Below are 12,405 nucleotides of genomic sequence, written 5' to 3' on the forward strand. Positions count from 1 at the left end.
GGCGAGTTGACAAGTTCGGCAATGCTTGATGATTCGGTGCACATCCTTGCGTAGGGTCGGTCAATAGAACCTATCCCCCATCGTGGCGACGGTTTTGTTACGTCTGAAGTGACCGACAAGGCCTCCTCCATGAACCTTCCGAATGATGTGATCGTGAAGAGAAGTTTCTGGAATACATAGGCGCATGCCACGGAAGAGAAAGCCATCATGGATCGAAAAATCAGAATGCTGCCGATGATTCCCTGCTAAAATTTCGGTATAGATAGGCTGAAAATATGCATCAATAGGATATAAAATTTTCAGACCATTGAAGCCCATTACTTCCGCATTCAAGAGAGTGAGAACATGTGTCTTCCGGCTAAGAGCATCAGCAACTCGATTTTTTGCACCCGGCCTATGCTTCAAAACAAAAGTAAATTGCTGCAGTACATCCACCCATCTAGCATGTCGCGCACTCAACTTCTTTTGAGAGTTGATGTACTTTAGAGAGTCGTGATCGGTGTACATGACAAACATCCGATGCGGGAGATAGTGCTTCCAATGTTTGAGGGTCTGACTATAGCATACAACTTAAATCATAAGTGGAATACCTTCGCTTGGCATCATTGAGCTTTTCGCTGTAGAAGGCGATGGGATGACCATCTTGGCTGAAAACTTCACCAATTCCAATGTGAGAAGCGTCACAAGCGACCTCAAAAAGTTGATCAAAATCTGGAAGTCGAAGAATTGGGGTTTGGGTTAGATGCTCCTTGATGTCTTCAAAAGCTCTAGTGGCAGCCGACGTCCAATGGAAATTTTCAGCCTTCATACAATTGGTGATCCGTGCTACTATGCTGCTGAAATTTCTTATAAACCTGCGATAGAAGGAAGCCAAGCCGTAGAAGCTTCGCACCTCATGGATGTTGCTTGGTGTGGGCCACTCACGAATGGCTCGAACCTTCTCGGGATCCGCTGCAACACCTCGATCTGAAATTATAAAGACAAGAAACGGTTCTTGTGATTCAGCAAAGAAGCACTTCTTCAAGTTGACATAAAGCTTTTCTGATCTGAGGATATGAAGCACTTGGGGAAGATGTTGCTAGTGTTCCATATGGCTACGACTGAAAATTAATATGTCATCAAAATAAACAACTACAAAGCGCCCAATGTGCAGTTTCAGCACTTGATTGATGACTCGTATGAAGGTGCTTGGCGCATTAGAGAGACCAAAGGGCATAACCATCCATTCAAAGAGTCCATCCTTGGTCTTGAACATTGTTTTTCACTCATCCCCATGTCTGATTCTGATCTGATGGTAGCCACTTCGCAAGTCCAACTTCAAAAAAATAATGAAACCATGCAGCAAGTTAAGCATATCATCTAACCGTGGAATGGAGAAGCGATACTTCACTATTATTTTGTTGATTGCTCTGCTGTCCACGCACATCCTCCATGAACCATCCTTCTTGGGAGTAAGTAGAGCCAGGACAGCACATGGGCTGAGGCTCTCTCTGATGAATCCTTTATCCAAAAGTTCTTGGACTTGGTGGTGAGCTCTTTGTGTTCTCTAGAATTCAGCCAGTATGCAAGAAGATTCGGTAGGCTTGAACCGAGCACCAAATCTATGGCATGTTGGATATCCCTCATCGGTGGAAGCTCTGTGGGAAGGTCCTCAGGGGTTACATCAGAAAAAATCATCCAATATAGACTTGAAATCAGAAGGAACAACTTCTGAAATTTTAGCCCCAACTTTCTAAGACACTAGTGCATACATGACTCCAATCTCTCGGCGACAAGCTTCAAACTTTCTCATGGTTAAAATCCGTTGGATTATCATATTTTCAGAGGTAAAATTAGTGATTTGAAGGAGCTTTAATACAATTCTTTTGTTGGCACAATATAGAGAATAACAATTAGATCGACCGTCATACTTGACACTACAATCATACAACCATGGTCTTCCTAGAAGAAGATGGCACGCCTTCATGAGCAAAACATCACACCATACTTCATCTCGGAAGTTCTTACCAAGTGAAAAACTGATCAAGCATCTTTGTTTAATAGGGATTAAGGAGTCTTCGATCCAACTTACTCGATACAGCTTTGGATGCGGTACTGGTTTCAGGTTCAGCTTTTTCAGCACATCTTCGGATATGATATTCATGCAGCTTTCATTATCGATAATGAGGTTTAGAGACTTGTTGGCATACTCGACACGAGTATGGAAGATATTGGTGCACCTCCAATCTTCCTCCATGTTCTCCTTCTGTTTGCAACTCGTAAGAATCCATCGCACGACGCATTATATGGGTAGATCTGAAGTTTCCAGCTCAACCGTAGGGGCTTCTTCTTTATATTCTTCACTCCCTCCATTTCCTTCTTTATCAGCGGGCTGAGAGGAAGGAGGAAATTCAGAAGGCCCTATGATCTCGTATTCCTCACATACCAATGTAAAACATTGGTCTCGGGTGGGGCAAACAATGGCAAAATGGCCTCGCCCGCTGCATTTGTAGCATTCAATAGAGTTCTTTCCTTGTGGCGTAGATTAGGGCATAGGACCTTTACCCCTTTCATTGACCCTTGTGGCACCTTTATCCTGATATGTACTTCAATTAACAGAGGTTTCATATATGAAAACAAAGGTGTTATCTCGAGGAAAAGGAACTTCTCGGTTGGTGCTGCGTTCGGAAAACCATCGTGCAACCGGTGCTTGCGCATGGCGCCTTTGTCGCAGCTGCGATTCAACTTGAATGGCGAGTTGGTATGCCTTCTCTAGGCCGAAGATGCGCGTCGTCATCAACTCCCTTTTAATGTCATCCCTCAGCCCGGATCGGTACTGAGTTAGGGACTGTCGCTTCATCTCCGTGAAGTTGCTACGGATCATCAACTCATGGAACCGAGTATGGAAGAGCTTCCTTGATGATGTTTCAAAAGTTCTTCGAAGAGTGTCTCTTCATAGTCGAGGAAAAGAAACTTCTCCTTCAGATAAAGTTTCATCTCCTCCCAATCATTGATAGGGGCTGTCGGAATCGATGAAGCTTCTCTTCAACGCTGTGCCACCATATGCGTGCTTGACCCTTTAGGTTCATCTTTACGAATCACACCTTGGTTTCGTTGGACATGTTGAACTACTCAAAGTAATCTTCGAGGGACAACAGCCAATCCTGGAAGTGGGTTGGATCAATGCTTCCACTGTAATCAGCAACTTCTACGTGAACCCGCTTCATGGCTTCGTCGGAGTCATTGCGCTCCCACTGATTTTGATGAGCATAGAGATTTCTGAAATTATTTCCCATACGAGGAATATTTTTGGAGGTGGCATCCGCTGACCCCTAGGCGGTCTTTGGGGTGACAGACCCCTTGGAGAGAAAGCTTCAACGTCGGGTTCTCCTCCGAACAACGCTTCTAGATTTTCAGGGTGTGCAAAAATGCCATGGTCATCTTCAAGATTGTTTGGCTCGGGAAAGAGGCGGTATCCATCATCTAATTCAAGGTAGCCACTTGCTAGGTGAGTTCATGCATGGCTTCAGCAAGTTGCCTCTCCAGATTGTAGGGGCGTCCACTGCGAGTACTCATGGCAATCTTCACTCTGATACCAATTGACGTAGTCGGGTTGTAGCAAAGGATCACGAACCTTAATAATGACGTTTCTCTCTAAATTTCTTTTTTTTTCTCTGATGGCCACTAAGACTCTATTGGAAGGAATGGAAACTCGTGGGATTGAAAGACTAAAGAAAGATGCAGGATGGAGGTGGGATGAAAAGCTGTCTGCAGAGCTGGGGTCGACTCGAACTAGACTAGGGTCGACTCGAGTGATGTTGGAGTCGACTCGAGGGTTAGGGGGGTTGGCTCGTTACAGAATCCAGAGATCAAGCTTTCTGTCTTTTAGGAACTAGACTCGTGGTGACGAGGAGTTGGCTCGAGGAGACCTAGAGTCGGCTCGAAAAGACTTAGAGTCGACTCGAGATCTGGAAGTTGACTTTTTCACAGAGTTTCCGCGTATCAGGCTTTCGGTCTCTCAGGTGGGATCGACTCAGCTAAACTTGGAGTCGACTCGAGTTTTGCGAGGTCGAAATTTCAGAAAACGTAGAAGACTTTGGGACTGGAATTCTCAAGAAAATGATGAGGGATTGAGCATGGGGAGTTGGTTGGATGCTATGGTGGCAATCTAGGAAGGCTTGAGCAAAGGAAGGCTTGATTTTAAAGAGGAAATAAGAATGAGTTGGTTGTGGGAGTCTCACCCAAACTAAACTCAACAAGGCAAGAGGGGAAGATGTGTCTCACCCCTTTCCTTCAGCCGATTGGCGTCACATCAAGAAGGAGAGAGTCTCCCTCACATAGGCAAGGATTTCCTTTCAAATAACATTTAATCCTCCTCTTTTATTCTTCATACCTTCCTTTATATAGAAAAGGAGGTTGGAAATGATAAGGACTACAACCAGAGTTTAGTTGGACTCAAAATCAGATAAGGACTCGTTTAAAATTCAAAACTCCTAACCGACCAACTAAACAACTTACTGACTAACTCTTGACACCTATGAATCTTTATCTTGGGCGTGTGGATTGGAAATCCACTTGGCACAATCCTTGACACGCCATGACTCCTTCCATGCACATGGGATTAAGTCCATATTTCTTAGAACCCTCTCCCATATGACATATGTCCAATCCTAACTTAATCAAAGACCCACTCAATGCCATGGACTCAATTTGATTAGGCATTGAAGATGCTAACCCATTGTGAATTAATCACTTATTACATGGACTCGATCACTGATAAGTGCTAAATAATACATAAACTAATATCTTATTCATAACACTTATCATTATTTTAATCCGCATATTTTGTAAATTTAACTAAAAAAAATGTTACCTTCATCATTGCATTTTAATAAATTATAAAAGTAATTCAAGTTTTACTTATTTACTGATTGAGTCTAATGTATGCAAATAGTCAAGTTCATTAGGGATTATTCCTGGACCTAAACCACATGCACCCTGCAAATCAAGACCCTCTGATTCAGTCACTTAACTCTTTTCCACATGATCCAATTCTCCTATTTTAATAAAATCCCTTCAATTATTTGTTTCTCAGATTTCAAAGCATACCATCTTAGTTGCACGGATCCCAAATCTCCTTCCACGTCCGCAGCATTCAACAATTCCAACTTCATCCTCCCAAATCATTTGCGATTGAACAACATCCTCTCAGCCGGGAACAGCATCACACGTTTGTTCCCAAGATATCATCGAGCTTCACAGATTCCTCTGTTCCGGAATAACCACCAGCTGAATCCCATGATCTTTGCTCATGCATCTTGCTCAACTTCATCTCCCCTGCTTCCGAATTTCCCAGATTTCTTCCCAGCTGCCAGCGTCCCAGCTTCATCTCTTCCATCTCGGATTACTCCCCCTGTTTCGGAACCAATCCCAACCGAATCCAGACTTCATCCGGATTTACTCCCAGCATCCCGTTCGTGAACCATATCCTCCCCTGTTCTGAGTTCATCCTTTCTCCCACGGATCATTCTACATCTAAAGAACAGGCCAACCTCCCTCCGAATCACATCTTCCCAGATTTTCTCCCATCCGGGATCACATCCACTCTCAGCCGTGAGCACTGTTTCAGCCGTGAAGAACAAAATCCCAGCAAATCGTGTCCACGTCGTCCCAAGAGCATCCGCGATCCATCCTTATCCAGTGGCCAGATAAGCGTCCCGAGCATCTTCTCTCAGCCGTGATCGTCATTCCCCTGTTTCACGCGTCTTCAACCAGCCCGTCCGCAGCATTCCAGCCATTCGGATTGACTTCATCTTCCCACGCGTCCGGTTTCACGCATCTTCTCCTTTGATCAGCTCCCAGCTCCCTTGTTTCCAGCGGAACAAATCATATTTCCTCTCAGCCGTGAACAGAATGCCCAACGCGTCCGAAGATCAAGCAATGATCTCGCAGCTTCATCCCCTTCGATCTATCCTTATCTCGACGAGGAAGAGGGAGGGGGAGCTTGCAGCTATAAAAGGGGAGGAGACGGGCACCATGAATCTCATCTCTCGGAGGCCAAATCCCACGGGAAGAAGAAGAAGCAAAGGGAGAGAATACTTTGGCTATTTTGGGAATGACTTCCCGTATAAAGAAATAAAGAAGTAACCGTTCTCAGGGGAGTCGCCAGAAGAAGAAAGGAAGAAGAGCTGGTCGCGATGGAAGCCTTCTCCACTACTGCGGCTGTTCAATTCTCCATGGAAGGCTAATCGGACTGGATGCAGCCCTAACAAAGGGACACGGGTTTTATATTTTATTTTATATTTTTGGAGTTGTATAAACTTTATTTTGTTCTTAATGAATATTTTATTTCATCTCATATTTAATTTCTGTGATTTTAAGTATGACGTTTATACAACTGTTTTTCATGATCACCAAGTAAATATAAGATAGTCCATGCTTAAGGAAGATGCAGTGTGCTACCACCTTAGATTAGGGTAGACATTTCATGCCAACTGAAGATGGATTATTTCCAAATTGCTTTTGTGAATTTCTATTCGAATGCTTATCAGGCTTGTAGCCAATTTGCATGTTAATCCAAGAACGAAATAAATTATAAATAACCCTTGTTCCGATGTTAATGGTGAATTCCTTGCCCTAGTTTCTCCCAAACTGATATCATTTTAATTGCATTTCTCTTAAATTATTTAGTTCAATAGTCTTCCTAAACTTTCTTTTTAAATATTTTTTTAAGAAAACAACTGTACCCCAATCCCTGTGGATCGATACCCGTAATCACTATCCTACCAGATACGTGCTATTGCGTGGTCTTTAAAGTTGACTATCAATTTTTGGCGCTGTTGCCGGGGATTGTTAGCATAGTTGTTTTTCTTTAAAAAAAATTCAAAAAAAATAAAAATAAAAAATAAAATAATAATATATATATATCTAAAATAAAATAAAATATTTTTTATTTTTTGTTACTTTTCTTATTTTTTTTTCTTTTACTAATTTTTGATTTTTCTCTTGATATTATTTGATCAGGAATCGAAGAGGAACTCTGGGACGATCAAAAAGAGAACTGCTGGAAAAAGAATGCTGTAAAGGTTTGCTTTAAAAATAAAAAAATTGCTGAAAAAATTCTCTTTGGTAACCTCTAAACCTTTCTTATTTAAATTGATCCCTAGTTTGCTTGAAATTTTATAGTGATTGTTTGATTTTAATTTCAGTAAAAGTGTGAATGCATGCTTGATACACATCCACCAATTAATCTGCACATAGTAAGGGCCATCACCCCAACAAGATAAGAACTGAATTTCATCACCAGATTCTTGCCCAAATTAGGTGAACCAATTCGCACATAGCTATCACTTTAATTAAAATTAATTAGACGTTGGCCCCTAGGGACATTCGAGCTCAATAGGACGAAGATCACCAAAAGTTGCACCAATTTCGCTCTGTGGCTCAGTTGATGTCTAGGCAAGCTTTGTCCTAAGGGAGATAGTTCATCTGTTCGAGGCAAGTGGTTTTTAAGTGGGACCTTTATGAACGCATCGTGACCCCCCCACTTACCTGGGAGCTTACCTGGTTAACTCAGTCATTAGACCGAATTGGAGGCTTAGGTGCCCTCTTCAAACCAGTTAGGAGCTGTCTAGTGATTTTAGGGTAAACATAAGGAATTGATGTGTTTTTCTTTTAATGCATGCTTGACCGCACTTGACTGATTAGAAAAGCATTAGTGTATGCTAGGGTGTCGTTCCAGATTTCCTGAATTAGTACCTTTTGATTCTGAAATAGAGCGTTCTATTAGGGCCCTTCGAGCTGAAATCCGCACCTATAGAACCATAGGATCTACACCCACTTGTCGAGATGGCTGAAGAGCACCCAAACTGTTAAAGGAGTACTTCACTCCTTCTATTTATACCTCTCCATCTTGTATTCGACTTCCTGATACCCACTGCTGGCTGTTCAGTTTGAAATTAAGTCTAATGTCATCCAAATGCTTCCCTCTTTTTATGGACTTAACAATGAAGACCCACACAAACATTTAGATGAGTTCCTTGAGATTTGCACCACTGTCAAAATTCAGAACTTCACTGATGATGCTCTGAAACTTAGGTTGTTCCCTTTTTCCCTTAAGGACAGAGCTAAACAGTGGCTCCATTCATTAGAAGCCAATTCTATTCTCTCTTGGGCTCAAATGCAACATGAATTTTTGAAAAAAATATTTTTCCATAGGAAGAACGAACCAATTTAGGCGTGCTATCACGAGCTTCTCCCAATCTGACGGAGAAGAATTTCATGAAACTTGGAAGAAATTTAGAGATTTACTCCGAAAATGCCCGCATCATCAAATACCCAAATGGCAATTAGTGCAATATTTCTATGACGGGTTGTTCCGAATGAAATTGTCAAATGGTTGATGCTTCTTGTGGGGGAACTTTCATGCTTAAAAGTGAACATGAAGCAAGATAATTGTTTTGAAAATCTTAATGAAAATTTCCCTCCACCATGCCTCCTCTGCTCGTCAAGCACCCCCGAGTTCTCAAAGAAAAGGAACCATATATGAAGTTAGCCAATCCATAGGTCTATCTGACAAAGTAGATGCACTATCCCGCAAGTTGGACCAGCTAATGTCTAGAGAACAGCTTCCAAACTTTTCCCAAGCACAAGTTTGTGCTCTTTGTTCTAGCTCGTCTCACCCCTATTCATGAATGCCCTTCGGCAGCTCAATTCCCTGAATTTGTGCAAGAACAAGTTAATGCTGCCCAACACAGTCCAAACTGGGTAATGACCCATTTTCCAATACATATAACCCCAGGATGGTGTAACCATCCAAATTTCTCTTGGAAATAGCAGACCCCCAATACTTTCCAACCTTTTTTCCAAAACTTTCAACCATTTCAGAATGTTCATTCCGAACCGTCCTCCTACTCACTATTCACAATTTCAAACATGTCCCTCCTTCAGCACCCCAAAGAGATATGGCTTTTGAGCAAAAAGGTTTGACTGCCCTTCAAGGACTCGAAGCCAATACACAATTGTTTGCACTCCCATACCCAGTCTATTACCAAATTAGAAACCCAGCTAGGGCAGCTAGCGAGTGCACTAAATAAAAGAGAGGAAGGCAAGCTTCCAAGCCAACCAATGAGTAACCCAAGAGGGCAGTACATGGCTCAAGAGACTCACCTGAATGATGTTCACCATGAACAAGCTAATGCCATGACTATCTTAAGAAGCGGACGCGTAGTGGACAATAAAGTTGGAGAAAAAGAACATAAGGAAAATGAAGATAGGAGTATGACTATGCCTAAAGAGATCCCAAACTCCTCTAGGTCGCCATCGAACCCAGTATCGACCACACCTTTTACACCGAAGGCCCCTTTTCCTCGATGTCTGAAAGCACCTTCTCCCTTTGGCATGAAGGAACTTCATTGGAAGAAATAATGGAGGTATTCAACAAGTCAAAATCAACCTCCCTCTCCTTGATGCCATAAAAAAAGTTCCATCGTATGCCAAATTTCTTAAAGACCTTTGTACCCAGAAACAAAAATCTAGGACACATGTGCCTAAAAAGGTCTTCCTAACTGAACAAGTGAGCTCCATCCTCCAACACAAAACCCCTCCTAAGTTCAAGGATCCTGGTGCATCTACCATCTCTTGTGTGGTAGGAGATATCCGATTGATCGTGCACTATTAGATTTAGGGGCAAGTGTTAATCTTCTTCCTTATTCAGTCTATGAGAAGTTCGGATTAGGTGAACTAAAGCCTACTTCGGTGTCTCTGCAATTGGCTGATCGATCTGTCAAAATACCACGAGGAACAATTGAAGATGTCCTAGTCAAGGTAGATAAATTTTATTTTTCAGTTGATTTCATCGTCCTTGATATGGAACATGTGCTAAACCTTAAGATACAGATCCCTATGATTCTCGGTCGTCCCTTCCTAGCTACAACCAATGCATGTATTAACTGTAGAAACTGGGGTGATGGATATATCTTTTGGAAACATGAAAGTTAAACTAAATGTATTCCATGCCTCTGATCAACCTGCAAGGGAAGATGAGTGCTTCCTAGTTGACAAAATGGACGATCTTGTAGAAGAAGCCCTTCCCTATATTCTGGCAGATGACCCTTTGAAAGCATGTTTAGCCCATTTTGACATTGATAATTTTGATTTAAAACAAGGCCATAGAAGACGTCAATGTCCTACTTGACAATCCGTCTCCCACAAAGTCTCATCCTTGGCGTATCCGATATGAACCTCTTCCTACCCTTTCTAGTACGCCACAAGTGCCCTTCCATCGAGTCCCCTCCCAACTTGAGCTAAAGCCACTTCTGGTAACCCTTAAGTATGCTTTTCTAGGACCCGAAGATACCCTACCCTGTAATCATCGCGGCTGACCTGTCTGACAAACAGGAGAGTCAACTTTTGAGTGTACTCGGAGAACACCAAACATGCAATTGGATGGTCTGTAACTGATCTGAAGGGGATTGACCTATCCATTTGCATGCATCGCATTCACCTAGAAGAAGATGCAAAACCAACCCGTGAAATGCAAAGGAGACTCAACCCAAACATGAAAGAGGTAGTCAAGAAAGAAGTAGTAAAGTTGCTAGATGCCGGAATCATTTACCCTATCATCTGATAGCAACTGGGTGAGTCCGACTCAAGTAGTACCAAAGAAGTCGGGCATTACTGTGGTTGAAAATGCAGAAGGAGAGTTGATGCCCCACACGCACGACCACTAGCTGGCGTGTTTACATTGACTACAGGAAGTTAAAACTCCATGACTAGGAAGGACCAATTTTTTTTTTTTTTTTTTTTTTTTGCTTAAGCAAAAGGGGTAGGGGGAGGAGGGACAAGCCCACCCCCGCGTAGCAACCCCACTGGGCCCCCGCCCCGCCAGGAGAATGTTCGATGCGGGCAGAAATGGCCGTGTGTTGGGCACCCGACCGGTTTTACTCATACCCTCCCACCCGTAGGCTCGGCTCAGCTACTCCTCTGAGCTCTGGCTCGAGTCCCACGTATGAGTACGTCCACACCCGGCACCACCCGGCTACTAGCGGTTCAAGAGCGGTCCTACACCACAAGTCCAAGCAGTGGCCAAAGTAATGAGCTTCGGTCCACAATTTAATTCGTCGCCGCAGCGATTTATTGAACCAAATATTGGAAAGGTTAGCCGGTCAGGGGTTTCACTCTGTTTCCTAGATGGTTATTCTGGATATAACCAAGTGGCGCGTGTATCCCGATGATCAAGAGAAACCACTTTCACACGTCCATGGTTGGGACATTTGCGTATAGAAGAATGCCATTTGGACTCTGCAATGCACCCGCCGACATTTCAACGATGCATGATGGGAAATTTTTTCTGACATGGTAGAAAATTTCTGGAAGTAATTCATGGATGATTTTTTCAGTTTTCGCCCCTCATTTGATGATTGTCTCAGTAATTTAGCCCCTAGTTCCGAAAAGATGTAAGGAGACCAATTTAAGTGCTGAGTTGGGAAAGAGCCATTTCATGGTTCAAGAGGGTAAAGTCTTGGGACACATTGTGTCAGAAGGGGTATTGAGGTGATAAAGCAAAAGTTGATCTTATTTCTAATCTTCCTCCACCAAATCTGTGAAACAAATCCCGTTCTTTCTTGGCCATGCTGGTTTTTACTGTCATTCATTAAAGACTTCAGCAAAATCTCTAGGCCCTTGTGCAATCTCCTTGCCAAGGATACACATTTGTCTTTTTGATGAAGCATGTAAAGAGGCCCTTTGAAAAACTCCGATCTAAGTTATCTACAGCACCTGTCATAACAACCTCCCAATTGGACCCTTCCATTTGAACTCATGTGTGATGCTTCTGACTATGCCATTGGGGCGATTTTAGGGCAACGGCTAGAGAAGTTACCTCATGTCATCCTACTACGCTAGTAGACACTTTCAGATACGCAATTGAACTACACCACTACTGAGAAAGAATTACTAGCTGTAGTGTTTGCCTTGGACAAGTTTCGATCCTATCGTCTTAGGATCCAAGGTTATGTATTCACTGATCATTCTGCTCTTCGGTACCTTCTTTCAAAGAAGGACACCAAGCCCTCGTCTAATTCGATGGATCCTGTTGTTTACAGAAATTTAATCTAGAAATTCGTGACTAAGAAAGGCCACCACAAATGTTGTAGCAGACCATTTGTCTAGAATCCTTCTCGAGCCTTCTCATAAGCACTTCCCCACTTCATGACTCTTTTTCCAGATGAATAATTGTTTGAGGTACAATAAGTAAAAACACCATGGTTTGCCAACATACGTGGAAACTATCTTGCCATAGGACGAATTTTTCGATCCATTGGTCCAAGCAGGACAAGGATCGATTTTTTTTCGCAAGTTAAGTTCTACTTTTGGAATGACCCGATCTGTTTAAGTATTGTTCCGATCAAGTAATTCGTCGATGTG

This window comes from Phoenix dactylifera, chromosome 9, assembly GCF_009389715.1.
Source record: "Phoenix dactylifera cultivar Barhee BC4 chromosome 9, palm_55x_up_171113_PBpolish2nd_filt_p, whole genome shotgun sequence".
Taxonomy (NCBI): domain Eukaryota; kingdom Viridiplantae; phylum Streptophyta; class Magnoliopsida; order Arecales; family Arecaceae; genus Phoenix; species Phoenix dactylifera.